This window comes from Oreochromis aureus, linkage group 4 (assembly GCF_013358895.1).
Source record: "Oreochromis aureus strain Israel breed Guangdong linkage group 4, ZZ_aureus, whole genome shotgun sequence".
Lineage (NCBI taxonomy): Eukaryota > Metazoa > Chordata > Actinopteri > Cichliformes > Cichlidae > Oreochromis > Oreochromis aureus.
Genome location: NC_052945.1, coordinates 14,916,187 through 14,928,947, shown reverse-complemented (window position 1 = coordinate 14,928,947; position 12,761 = coordinate 14,916,187).

Sequence of the window (12,761 nt, the reverse complement as noted above, 5' to 3'; positions counted from 1 at the left end):
GGGTGTATGACACATAATGAGGCCTTAAGAGGATATTATGGTTGTCCAAGGTGGGAAAACTTGGACAGCCAACATCCTTCCTTCTTGTGCTGTCTGTCTGTTAAGCTAAAAACTAATAGAGGTGTGTCTCAGAGAGTGTAAGCGTGTTGGCGAATAGAGTTACTGCCAATAAGAAGCTTTATGGAAAGAGGAAAATGAGTGGAAGGAAAGGGAGAAAAAAGCAATATTACAGAAACATTCAGTTATTTAACAGAATGTAGAGTAGAGGTGACGAGATGGTGTGATCCTAAATGGCCGAGTGGAAACTCTGCTCTGACAAGGGGCTCTCAGCGCTCCCAGCAGCCATCTCAGAGCGCTGCCATCGCTATGGTGACGGCAGACTGTTTTCTTTAATCATAGGCAACTGTGAGTGCGTAAGCGTTCCCGTGCACGGATACTCAAACATTAAGGACACCTGTCAAAGAAAGCCTGTCCTGTGAATTTGATGAGCTCAACAACTTCTGTGGAAATGCACGGGCTTATGTTTAATTTGCACACACAGGCACCTCACAGATGAGGGGAGTCGTCAGCGCAGTTGATGCGGACATCAAACTGTTCATGAAAGGGCCCTGAAGGAAAAGAGCTTTGACAGAAAATTTGTCTCACTGTCTCCGCTTGACAAAACAAAAGCTTACGTACGTTCAGTGGAACTCAGGAGAAGTGAGAGAGATAAAATGAAAAAAAAAAAAAAAAATCAGTGATATTGTTCACGGAGGGATGTTTGGGGCCTGCATGTGATGTTATCACTCTGATGGTATCTCACCTTGAAGAGGTCCTGGGAGATGTGCAGCAGGGAGGGGAGGCTTGGTCACGTCTCATTGCTCTAAGCTGGATGACATGCAGCTGTTAACAAGGCAGCCCCCAAACCCAGAGATAGGTCTTCTGTCACATCTGCACTTTTTCCTTCATTTCCGACGGATGTTGCTTCACAATCGCGTTTTGTGCTGTGATGAGATGAGTACGATAGCTGAAAAACATGTTTTACTCACTTCCATATAAACTATATTATCATTATCGCAGCATAAATCTGCCACTGGGTGACTGTGCGTTAGTCTTAGAGTAACAGCCGCAATCATAAAATGTGTTTTTTCATGTTCCCGTAAGTATACACAGAGATGATAGCTGGTGACGCTGCTTGTTAGGCTTGACTACAGAAGGTGCTCATTAAAGCTGAAATTGATATGGCTCTCTGTGCTCAGTTGCTCAATGCTTTTGTTCAGTATGGGAATAGTCCTGTAACCCAGAGTGCTTGGCAGTAAAGCAGTGGGTCGTTTTGGCTCTGTGGTCTGTTGTGTCTTTGTCAATCACCTGGCCCTGAGAGGAAATAGCTGTGTGGGACAGCAACATCCTGGCAAGCACCTAGGACAGCTGATACCATGGGAATGTCTGTCAAATAGAAACGTCAGGCACTTGTAGGATTGTATAGTATTATTGTGTATGGAGTACATGGTGTGAAGCGATTTGCTTATGGGAAAAGAGGAGTTTTCATAGCTTTTTTAAAATATGGATTGATGAAGATTATTTGCGGGATTTGTAGAACTGCATTGCCACTGCATTGCTTTTATTTTTGGTGCTGGCTTCCTTCCTCAGGCACTGATATTTAAATGTCAGCAGCTCTTACATCTCAATATCCTCCCAGTTATTGTTTTTTCTTTGTGTCTATGCTTGGATTATGTTAATGTATATTAATATAATAATAATAAAGTAAGGTATTGTAAAATATGGCTTTTCCATGGTTAGTGAATAACACATTTGCCTGTCATTTGAAACTGGCTTACAGTGTGATTCCCGGAGGAGACGAAAATACAACCTCAGGATGTCAAAGTCAGTGTACTCTTGGTTCCTGTCCCAAGCCAGGATAATTGGGAGGGTTACATCAGGAAGAGCATCCGGTGTAATATCTGTGCCAAATCAAACCTGCAGGGCAGATCTACTGCTGTGATGACTTCTTGGAAAATAATGGAGTAGTTGAAAGTACCTTTCATATGTGAAGTTGAACTTTTTCTTCTTTTGCTATGAAGAGCAAATTTGACATAGCTGACAACATTTGTAATTATAAGTTTGCAATAAATAAAATGTCATCTTCCAGTGAGGTTATCTGTACATTTGTGTCTTTCTGTGCAACTGCATGTATCACTACTTGCATATGTTTTAAGGTATCTATAAAGGGTGTGCGTCTGGGTTCAGATGAAGGGTAACATGCATTTGTCAAATAATCTACTTTGGGATTTATAGTGGCTTGGTTAGTAACTAGCAGCAAGTGGCATATTAATAACTTAACAACTTGGCTGAAAAACACTTTCCGAATGATTTTATAATGAAAAACATTTTGCACTCAATTCAAGTGCAGCCAGTACCTGAATGGGATAATGCTTTTGATTATTATGCTTTTTATTCAATCATACAAGCTTTCTAATCTTTCCTTTATGATCCGAAGTCAGCGGAGCTCTTCAAACAGCAACAGGCCAAGAATTTAGCAACATATGGCTGGCTAGAGGAGAACACATTACTAGGAGAATCCATGTAGTCTGTCATCATTTGATGCAAAGCCTAGTCTTGATCCTGTAATCACACTGAACCAATATAACAAAGAACAGACCATGCCAGTAAATCTGATTCAAAGCAATTTGTTCAGTTATAGGGAGCTGGAAAGTGGAAACTGATACCCAGTATGAGACTTTAGTTCCACTGCACTCAGGAAAAAGTGCTAAAAAAGACCCCCAAAAAAATCATTGTACAATATTATGGCTGCAACTACTTCAATTGTTCCATTGGCAATTTGTTGTTTTGAGCAGCGGTACCTGAACATACAAGGTAAATCAAGGACAACAGCATGTACAAGGTTTACTTAGTAGCCAAGACAGACTCAGACAAACAGACCAACCAACATTATCCAAGAGTATAGCTGAGGAAAGAATATTTCACTTCCTCTAAAAGCTATTTATGAAGGATCCTATGAATATTAAAATAGCAGAACTGTACCCATATCCTTCTTAAAGTTACCAAAATATGCACTTAAAAAAGAGAATGAAACACCTGATAACTCTGTGAGTTAGATATTAACAAATACACACAAAACACTTAAAGAACTTGGTTTTACTGCAGACTGTCATTCAAAAGTCATGTTCATCATTTAACTTCCTCTTTGAAACTAATAGCCGTGCGTCTCTTTTAAATCAAAGTCAGATGGTAATAATTTAATTTGGCTGAATCATATTTAAGCTCAGAAGTTGTTTTCTTTTTTTCCCCAAGTCATGTTTCACATGGTGGAGACAATGTCAGAGTGATCAGATGTTTGATCTTCATGAGATGCTTTGACATCATCACTGTGGGCTGAACACAGACATTATGCTCTTTCACTTCTCTTTACTTTCTCATGCCTGTCTGAAATTACTGATATGATTCAAGCACTTTTTATTTTTCACCCAGCTCAAGAGGGGAAGTTCTGAGTCTCTCACTGTGCCTAAATGCACTTTTCATTTTTCATTTCCACTGCACAGTGACGTAACATGCATGACAATTTCTTTCTAAGTAGTATTCTAATAGAACCTCTGTGGCTTGTGCTTCTCTTTTCTCTGGAGCTGGTTGGGAGTGCCCTGTGGTCTTCAGAGGTGCATCCCCTTTGTCATGGGTTGTACATATTTCACACATTCCCAGCTCCTCCTGAAAATGGGGATTCACAATTTGTGCCTCAGCATGTTTACTCCCTTGTTCCCATATCCTACATGCAACTGTGGCTGAATGAATTCCAGACCACACCAAGGGTTAAAAATTCCCGCTTGCCTCAATTTAAAGTTAATGTTTGTGTGTCTGCATGAAAAAGGTCAGGATTTTGACAAGAACAGAACTGAAAGGCAGCAGCAAAAGCTTTCCTGTAAAGTACAAGAAAACTTAATTAAACATCAAAGGTCAAATGTTGTTTCGGAAATTCCAGAATCACTTCTTAGATTGCAGCTTTTGCGAGGAATCTCACATGCAAATAAAGCAAATATGATCCTGTGCATTCGTACATAACAACTGTGAGCAGGCACACATGCGCACAGTCACAAACAAGAAGTACTAGTGAAACTTGTGTAAGTTAGTGTTCTAGGGATCCAAATTCACGGTAAGTATCGAACACCGAGAAAGCAAACAGAAGTGTAGGATGTTTTTTTGTACACCAGTTATGATGCTATAAGGCTAAAGGGTACCACACAAGCCAGTTGGACAGCCTGATACTAGGACTGTCAAACAATGGCTAATTGTTGCTACAGCAACATCACAAACCTGTCAATTTTGTCGAAATCATTTCGTTTTACTACCAAAATTGGCATGTTACAGAAAATACAGCAGTGTGAAGCTGTCGTGTGAAACGGTGACCCCACTGGCAAGACACCGCTGTGTGTGAATGGAAAATGGGAAGGATGGAAACATGGAAAGGAGGACAAACAGCTAAAACTCAGAGAGCCAGGAACCTTCATCTCAGGTACCCACACAAGCTAGACTAGCTCATTTTGCCAAGCGCTTACTTCACTCGTGCTCCTGTGTGCGTCACAAGAGCTACAAGAGGTCATCTCTGACAAACACATTCCCTGGTCTCCCCATAAATAATCTGCTCCTTGTTTCCTTTGATTTTTTTAAGTAATCCTATGACCCTGGGGATGTAATGAGTTGGGATTAATTCATAATGGATGTGCTGGATATGCCCAAGGCTTCCATGTTGCAAAGCCAGCCTAACTGGGTCAACTGCCAAGAGGAGGTGATTAGGGTTTGTCTGTTTGACAGGAACCCAAAGCCTGACAAAGAGAGGTAAACTTAACTCTGGCGCCTTATTTTTCATGGAGGTGAAAGATGAAGGCACACACCCAAAAAGCCATATGCATTCAGTGACAGAGAGCACCGTAACTCTGATCATTTACGCACCCATAACCCCCAGCACTGCAGTGAGCCAGAGCTATTAATGTCATATTAGTCCTATCAGTTTTACATAATTTTTTTTTTTACAATACAGCATTTTATTCCAAAAAAGATACTGAAAAATCTGGCTCATAATCACAGCCAAGCCTAGCTCTGTGATTGAAGTTGATAGGAGTCATTTTTGGCCATTAGTTGGAGATATTATGGGAATTACTTAAATGAGTGGCTGGTGCTATCTTTCATTGGGTGTGTTAGATCATCAGTGGCATAAATGCTTGTTGGGACTCGCAATATCTCCCAAGTGTAAAAGCATGACTTAATCTGTCCAGTTAATGCCAGCAGGCCCACTGGTGCAACACGCCTGCATAGGCTTGGCCGGGACTTTGCTGGGCTGCAGTGTGCTGAGCTGGCTACAGCTGGCTGCAGCTGGCAGACATCTCTGACTATAGCAGGCAGCAGACCGAAAGATGAGGATAAACAAAGTCAGCCTGCATGATGTGTTTAAAGTTGAATCTAAAATATGGTGATGTTATAAGAAATTAATGTACACATATTGGTGAAAGTAACCAGTGAGCTGTTATTTGTGGTGTACAATGTTAGTGAATTACGTGCCCATAGCTAAACTCTTCAGAGAAAGTGCATGCATTGAACTGGTACTGGAAGGAAAGGGAGATTAGATAGGTAGTAAAAATGTTCACTATCCTCAGTTGCAGCATTGATTTTCTATATTCTTATGCATATATCAACTTAGGTATGTATGACTTTAGATATACCATATGGCCTGAGGTTTACCATTTCTTTTGCCCTGCCTGTAATGCAAAACAGGTGCCACTGAGGCACAGCCTAGGTGGCTCCCCAGTTTGAAAGGTGCAGCTCTTGCCCATATATCATTTGCTAATCTATTGGCTATCACCCTGCCTGCAATGTCCCTGCCCTCACCCCTTTTTAGCCAGACCTGGTCTATTAATGACATCCATTTTAGGAGGCGGTGAGCTAGATCCTTTTATGTAGAAGCGATAAAATTGCTTTTTGCCTGTGCTTAGCAATGGTGCTGATCTGACCAGTAGACCATTATGTGAAAGTAAACCTAATTATTTTCTGAGCTGCTGTAACTGTGGCCCCCAATCCCCAGCTGCAAACTTAGACTCGTGCTCTGGCCTCAGCTCCGGGGCCTAATGAAGCTCAGCCTTCCCCAGCTCTGTAAAACTAACCCAAAAAAGAAAGAGTGATTCACTTAGCCAATAACTGTACCAATGCGCTTAACTCTCAAATCATAACCATAATCAGATTCTGTCTACTATAATAATATGTGAAGTGTCCTCTTTCAGTGTATTGACTCCAATCTGATGCAAGATGTTTGTCAAAAAAAGAAAATCAGAGAGAATCTCGTAAATCTTAATCTAATAATTCTCATTTGGGCATGAATGCATATGCAAATGAGCCTGAAGGGGTTGTACAGAAAGGGAAAATGGTGTAAGTCCTACATGCTACAAACATGAACCACATGTGTTTCTCTCTTTGTCTGTAAATGTAGTCAGATGGCTTTGTTCTTGCAGTACCCCCTAGGAGAGAGTTCTGCTCAGCCCGGGTCCCTTCAAGCAGCCACAAACCTCTCTTGCTTGCTTGAGCCTTGTTTCCCAGAAGATCCTCCTCCCAGTGTCCCCAGCCAGATGAGGATAGTGTGGGTAGTGGCGGTGTTGCAAGAATAATCCTGTGAAATATCTGTGACCAAGCCCAAAAAAACTACATTATAAAAGGGAGGTGGACCGGAGGAGCCAGAAGGCATGAGAAGCCACAGTTAGAGAAGAAAATAGATAGGAAATAGATGTAAATCCACTGCAAGATATTTGCATCTACTCCCAGAAGCTGAAGGTTGGCCGGGTGGTCTGCTGCACCGGCCCAACCATGGAGGAAGTTTCCTTCCCAGTGGGAAATAGGGCTCATTGCTTGGCAGCTCATGTGTACTGCTGGGAATGTGACAATGACCAAAAAGGGCATTGCTTATAAGTCTTAATAATGACAATAATAATCGCTTTGCACTCTGTCTAGACGAGGAACGGTTAAATTGGGTGTGTGAGGGTGTTCGGGCCCTGGAAAGTGGGGGTGTAGCAGAGGGGGCAGCCACTACTGGAATGGGTGAGTAAAGTGAGCATTCTATTGAGGTCTTAGTTTGGCTAATCTCCCCCATGTGACAGCACAGCCAGATTTGCTGCCATGGAATGCCACAGGCTGTTGTGCTGAGGACAAAAAGAGACAGAGGCTTAAGCTGCAGGGGTGCAACACTTCGTGGTCCTGGAGAGCAGCACAGCTATGCCAAGAGAGAAAAAAAAAGTTCTCAGGGTTTCCTCGCACACCCCTTCCTATCCCGCCCTCAACCACCTCCAAATATTCACCTTCAACAGTCATGAGCAGCAGCAGCGCTCACTCACCACCAATCATGATACATACACACAGTTTTCACCCACCATCTGAGGTGTTTTGGGAGGTTTCTTGCACCCATTTGACCCACCGCTCTCTTTCTGTCTCCCTCCCTCTGTCTCCAGTGCCTACAGTTGTTCCTGTCATGCTCCGCAGTCACTTTAGGACCACATCTGGTCTACAGCCTTCGAGACTTCCCATGAATACCAGAACCGTGGCAAGGACAAACAGTACAGATCCTTAGGGTGGATGGCTCCTCTACACAACAGTGAATGTTTTTCTACCTTCTTCCTTTGTAATGCACATTATCTGAATGGGTATAAGCCATCAGCAACTGTCTCTTAATTTCCAACCGCACAAGCATTGCAACAATCAGTTGTTTTTATTTATTTGTTTTCATGAACAGCTCCAGTTCAGCTCAAAGCAATCCCCCTTTGGAAATGCATAGAATGGTATTAATAAAAATAATATACACACACGTGTACGGACAGGATATGAAAAATAATAAGTAAGATATTACCTCAACCGTAAATGAACGATAGGCATTGTCAGTGCAGGTTATGCATTCTACGTATTGTTGGATGTGTCGTTAGTCAGCTTTTCTTATGAGTCAAAGATCTTGTTTGAGGTTCAGAAAAATGTATGCCTCCAGGCATTATAAATATATATGAAAACACTGGGTCACAGACTGAAAGTCTCAGCCTCAATCCCCAGCACTTCACAAACCAGCTAAATCCCCCCCCCGCCCCCAAGCCCCAGATATCCAGTCTGGGCCGGACGTGAGAATTCTTGTCTAGTAGGGGTAAGTACATGCAGTTCTATCAGTGTCAACTCCACCCCTTCTCTCCTCTTGCCCCCTCCAGTGCTTTAATTAAAGAAATAATCAGCATTTGCATCACAATGGTACCCACAGCTCTTACCATTAGTGGCCTGTTTGCCATCTAGTCTAATGAAAATATAACATCACCTAAGCCCTCCTTCGCAGATTCTCAGATTAGCCATTGCAGACTAGAAGAGAAAGCTTGGACCTTGAGTTGGTTTAATTCTTTTGTATGATAAGCACCCCCCCCCCTCCAAATCCGGCCCAGCCAAATCCTCTCGAGAGGGTCTAAGTGGCAAAGATGAGTGAAGAGAGAAGAGGAAAGAAGAGAAGAGGAGTGGGGAGCACAGGGGAGCAAAGAGGAGAGAGAACAGGAGAGGAGAGAGCATGGAAGCAGAGAGGATAGTTGAGGAGGGCAGGAGTGTAGATGGGAGGAGAGAAAAGGTGGGCCGGTAACCAAAACATCTATACCATGCTCAGGTCTGGCTAGACCTCTCTTCCCTCGCCTGCCTTCGCTCCATTGGCCTCCCCCCTCCCTCAGCTGTCCCGAGCCACAATAGGCTGAGCATCTTTTGTGGCATTAACGGTTTGTAGGAACGGGAGAACAATGTATGAGAAGTGAGGAGCGCAGGGTTCCCACACACAGGGCCGACATGTCCACACACCCCCACCCAGCCACAGCTCAAAGACGGCAACCTGCACACAGCTGATCGCGGCCCCCTGCTGCGACACCGCCCCCCCATCCCCACTCACAACACTTGCACAAAAAAATTTTCCTCCACATGCATGTGTCAACACACACACACGTTTACAAACCCAATGCTCACATGCACTCTACATACATTGCTGGTGTGACACAGATATTTGCTCATGTGTAAGTCTTATAGTTTTATATTCTTAGTGTATAATGGTTTTATGTAATTGAGTCTTTTGTGAATGTAAAGCCCAACAAGGAACAGCAAGAGCTGAAAATTAGCAACAGCTATAAACTCTGCGTGCAGCACATCAGTTTCATGCTTCATATTGGATCTATGTTAAATTGCATTGTCCCTTTTAAATAAATGAAATGAAACATTTAATGCATGAATAAAAATTTACGACATGCGATGCCGTTGTTGAATGTTTCATTCATATGTGCACGTACACTCACACATGTAATTTATTGCCTGGAGGGGGATATACAGTGCCAGGGAAAATCTTTTGTTGCATGATGGGTGAGGGTTTGTCTGGGATCGTGATTAATTTGTACTGTCATATGTGGGAGGGGTCCTTCACCAGGGGTTACGAGGGTGGGAATGCCACTCACCCAACTTTAAGTTCTTTTATGTCAAGTTTAAGTTTGCCAGTGAATCGGACTCATTAAATTCATCAAAATTAAATAGAAATTTATATCCTTGAAAATATTTTACCTCGTGATTTTTAAGCTGAAGAAGGGAAAGTTCAGTTCAAATAGATACTACTCTATTACTCTATGTTACACAATGAGTTTTAATATTGGAGTAATTCAATCATTCAGTAAAAGCTGTTCAAACCACTGGAAAAATAATGGGATATTTTACAGGGTAAACTTCAATTGCACTGTACACTTAGAAACTTACTGGTAATAAATAACATGAACCTCTAGCTTGACTAAACTAAATGTTCTTAACCAGCTTATAATGTGTTAGTAACATTAATTAAGCTTTGAAAACTGTTAAGGTAAGGTTAGAAACTTAGTTTAAACCTTTTCTGAAAGTGCAAAATTTTTCCCATTGGGGATGAAGTTTATTAAGTTCTTTAAGTTGCTGAAATGACTCAATCACATCATTTCTGATAATTCTGTGAATATACGATGATGCATTATTTTGTCTGCTTATGATAGATAATGTTTATTTGTAGTTTTTAAAGACTTGTTGCTGTTGCATCTCTTCTTTCAGTGACCTGCATCTCTCTTGGCCTGCAGAACCATCTGGTCACATGATTATGCCAAGCAGCAGTAAAGTGGTCAACGTGACACAGTTTTTCATGCACTCAGCTTTGAGTGAAATTTGTGGAATGCCTGACAAGAGTTTGTTTGACAGAAAGCAAGTCATTAAGGTTTTGTATGTATGAATACATGAATCCTTGTTATTTGCACTGAACCGGAACATATGCTCAACATATCAGCAGCTGCATTGTTAACTTGAGCAGTGTGATTACTTTGGGAGTGTAATTTATTTACTTAAGCTATAGAAATATGCAAAACTTGAATTGCTCAAATGCCAACTGCATCCTTCTTTATTAAGCACACCTTATCGCCCTGTCAAAATGTAATCTATTTAACAAATGAGGGATTCTCTGTATGAGTGTATGTGCGACAAGGTCTCTCTTTTCTATGGTTTACTGTTTGCTTCACACTTGGCAAGTGGATAACAGGAACTTGCTGAAGTGGACTGTCAGTCATAAAGTTGTTTGAAAATGCCGTCCTCTTATTTTGGTTAAAGGTTATTTTCCATTATAATTTCATAACAGTCAGAGTTGCAGCCAAAGAGGGAAATTTGTGAGACCCTAAGTTGTTAGTAGACCATGAGGGCTGACAAATTTTACTCCAGGTTTCAAAATTTACTACTGTGACCACAACCATCTCCATCCCATTCAGCCAACACACAAATTTGCACCTCGGCAGGAAACTTTCGGAGCTCATTTACTCACTAAAGTTTATTTTAAACTGAGATTGAATGTAGGAAAAGGTATTAGCGCTTGACGTGTGATGTTCTTTAATAACAATCATCTCTCCCACCAAGTATTTATCACCTCAAAGGTTATGTCAGAGAAAAGGAGTTTCCTTCAGTTTGTCATGGGGTGATACAGTCGTTGGCACTGTTGCCTCGCAGTTAGGAAGTTCCTGATTTGGACCTCCTGGGTGAAGTTGAGAGACATATTTGTACCACATTAGTTAATCATGTTAGGGTAAATGGCAATTCAAAGTTGGCTATAGAATGTATGCACGCAGTTGTGTGTCTTTGTGTGATGGACTGTTGAGCAGTACTTTGTCTCTTGTCCTGCAACAGCTAGATTCTGTGGTTGCATAAGCTTCTTAGAAAATGGGTGGCTTGCTTGGTTAGCATTAGCTCTGTTCCAAATGCTGGTTGCTTAATAGCAGCAACAGACACATGCATTCAAACCCCTGAGAGTAACTGTGTCGTCAAAGCTGGCTTTTTCAGAACAGCAATGCCGTGCACATATGTGCGTGTTAGCTCTGCTCCTTAGGCTCACTTCAGCCATTGTTGTTAAATGCTATCCTATGTGTGTGATATCAATCTTGATAATGTCATATATCTGGATTGCAGTTCAAGGCTGATGCTGCTGAATCATTGCATTGAAATGCATCATTGAAATGCTGTCATTCCAAATCAGTTGTGTATTTTGCTGACATAACCCATTCTCCCTGCTGCTAATGACTTCAATCATTCACTCATGCTGCAAGACACAGTTTGGAACGAGTATGTTTTAAATGGGACTGCCCTAGTTGCAATAATGTGGAATAATGTTTCTTTTCCCCTCCCTCTCCCCTTGGCTCTTCTTTGCTCTCTTCCCCTCCATCATCCAAATCTGCTGTGTGTGGTACTCAGTGGATTCCCACACTCCACTGCTCTTGTGCTGTCATGCCCAATCAGTGGCCGGATCTGTATTGATTTTCAGCCACCTGTGCCAGGCGCCCTGCTGCTGCGAGGGCTCCCTGCTCCTTTCCTCCTCCTCTGCACTTCTTCGCTACCCTGAGTCTGCCACTGTCTCCTGGGGCAACTGACGCGCAGTGTGCAGTGCAGTCCATTTGTCACCAATTGTCAGCGTTTAGTGGGGCAATGATGTGTGGCAAGATGGGAGGGAGGGAAGGAAGCAGAATAGGAGCTTAGGATGTGGGGGTAGGTTGAAGGGGTGAAAGAGCTCCCTCCTATGGAATGAGAATCACATCCCACCGTGCAGCCCCTTGCACTGAGGCAAATATTTGTGAGGTTGCACATGGTGTCTCCTTCTGGGGTAGCAACTGCAAAGCCTCCATGTGAAATAGACACATTTCATTTACTCCAAATATTATTTGGCATCAAATTCACATTCCTTCATAGACTAAATGGTGGTCACCATTTCTGAACGATAAAAATGATCATAGCTTCACTTGATTGTTGTGATTAACCCAGGGCAGTATAACACAGAGAGGTGTGTGTCTGATGTCCTTGTTTGTTTTCCTTAATAACCAAAGGCTTTTTAAGAATGTCATGGGTTGGATGTCTGAAGTGAGGTGCGGCTGGTCCCTAGTGAGACTTGGTCTGAGTTCAGCTTACTCATTTCCAGCTCTGAGTCAACAGGGAATGGGCAGTTTTCTGCCATGACATCCCATCCTGTCTAGCCTCTGAAAACAGAAACGATGGGACACTAACAGAGGTGCCCCAGTAGAAAAGGAGATATTAGTGTAGTAGATCCTCCAGCTGATCTCTTTTCATTACTGAAGAAGTGGTTATTTAAGTAGACTATAGAGAGACCCCATTCTCAAAACATCCACGGAGGGGTTTTTAAGCTGATCGTGAAATGATGTATTTCACTTGCAGGGCCCATGTCCTCATTTTAAGCTTGA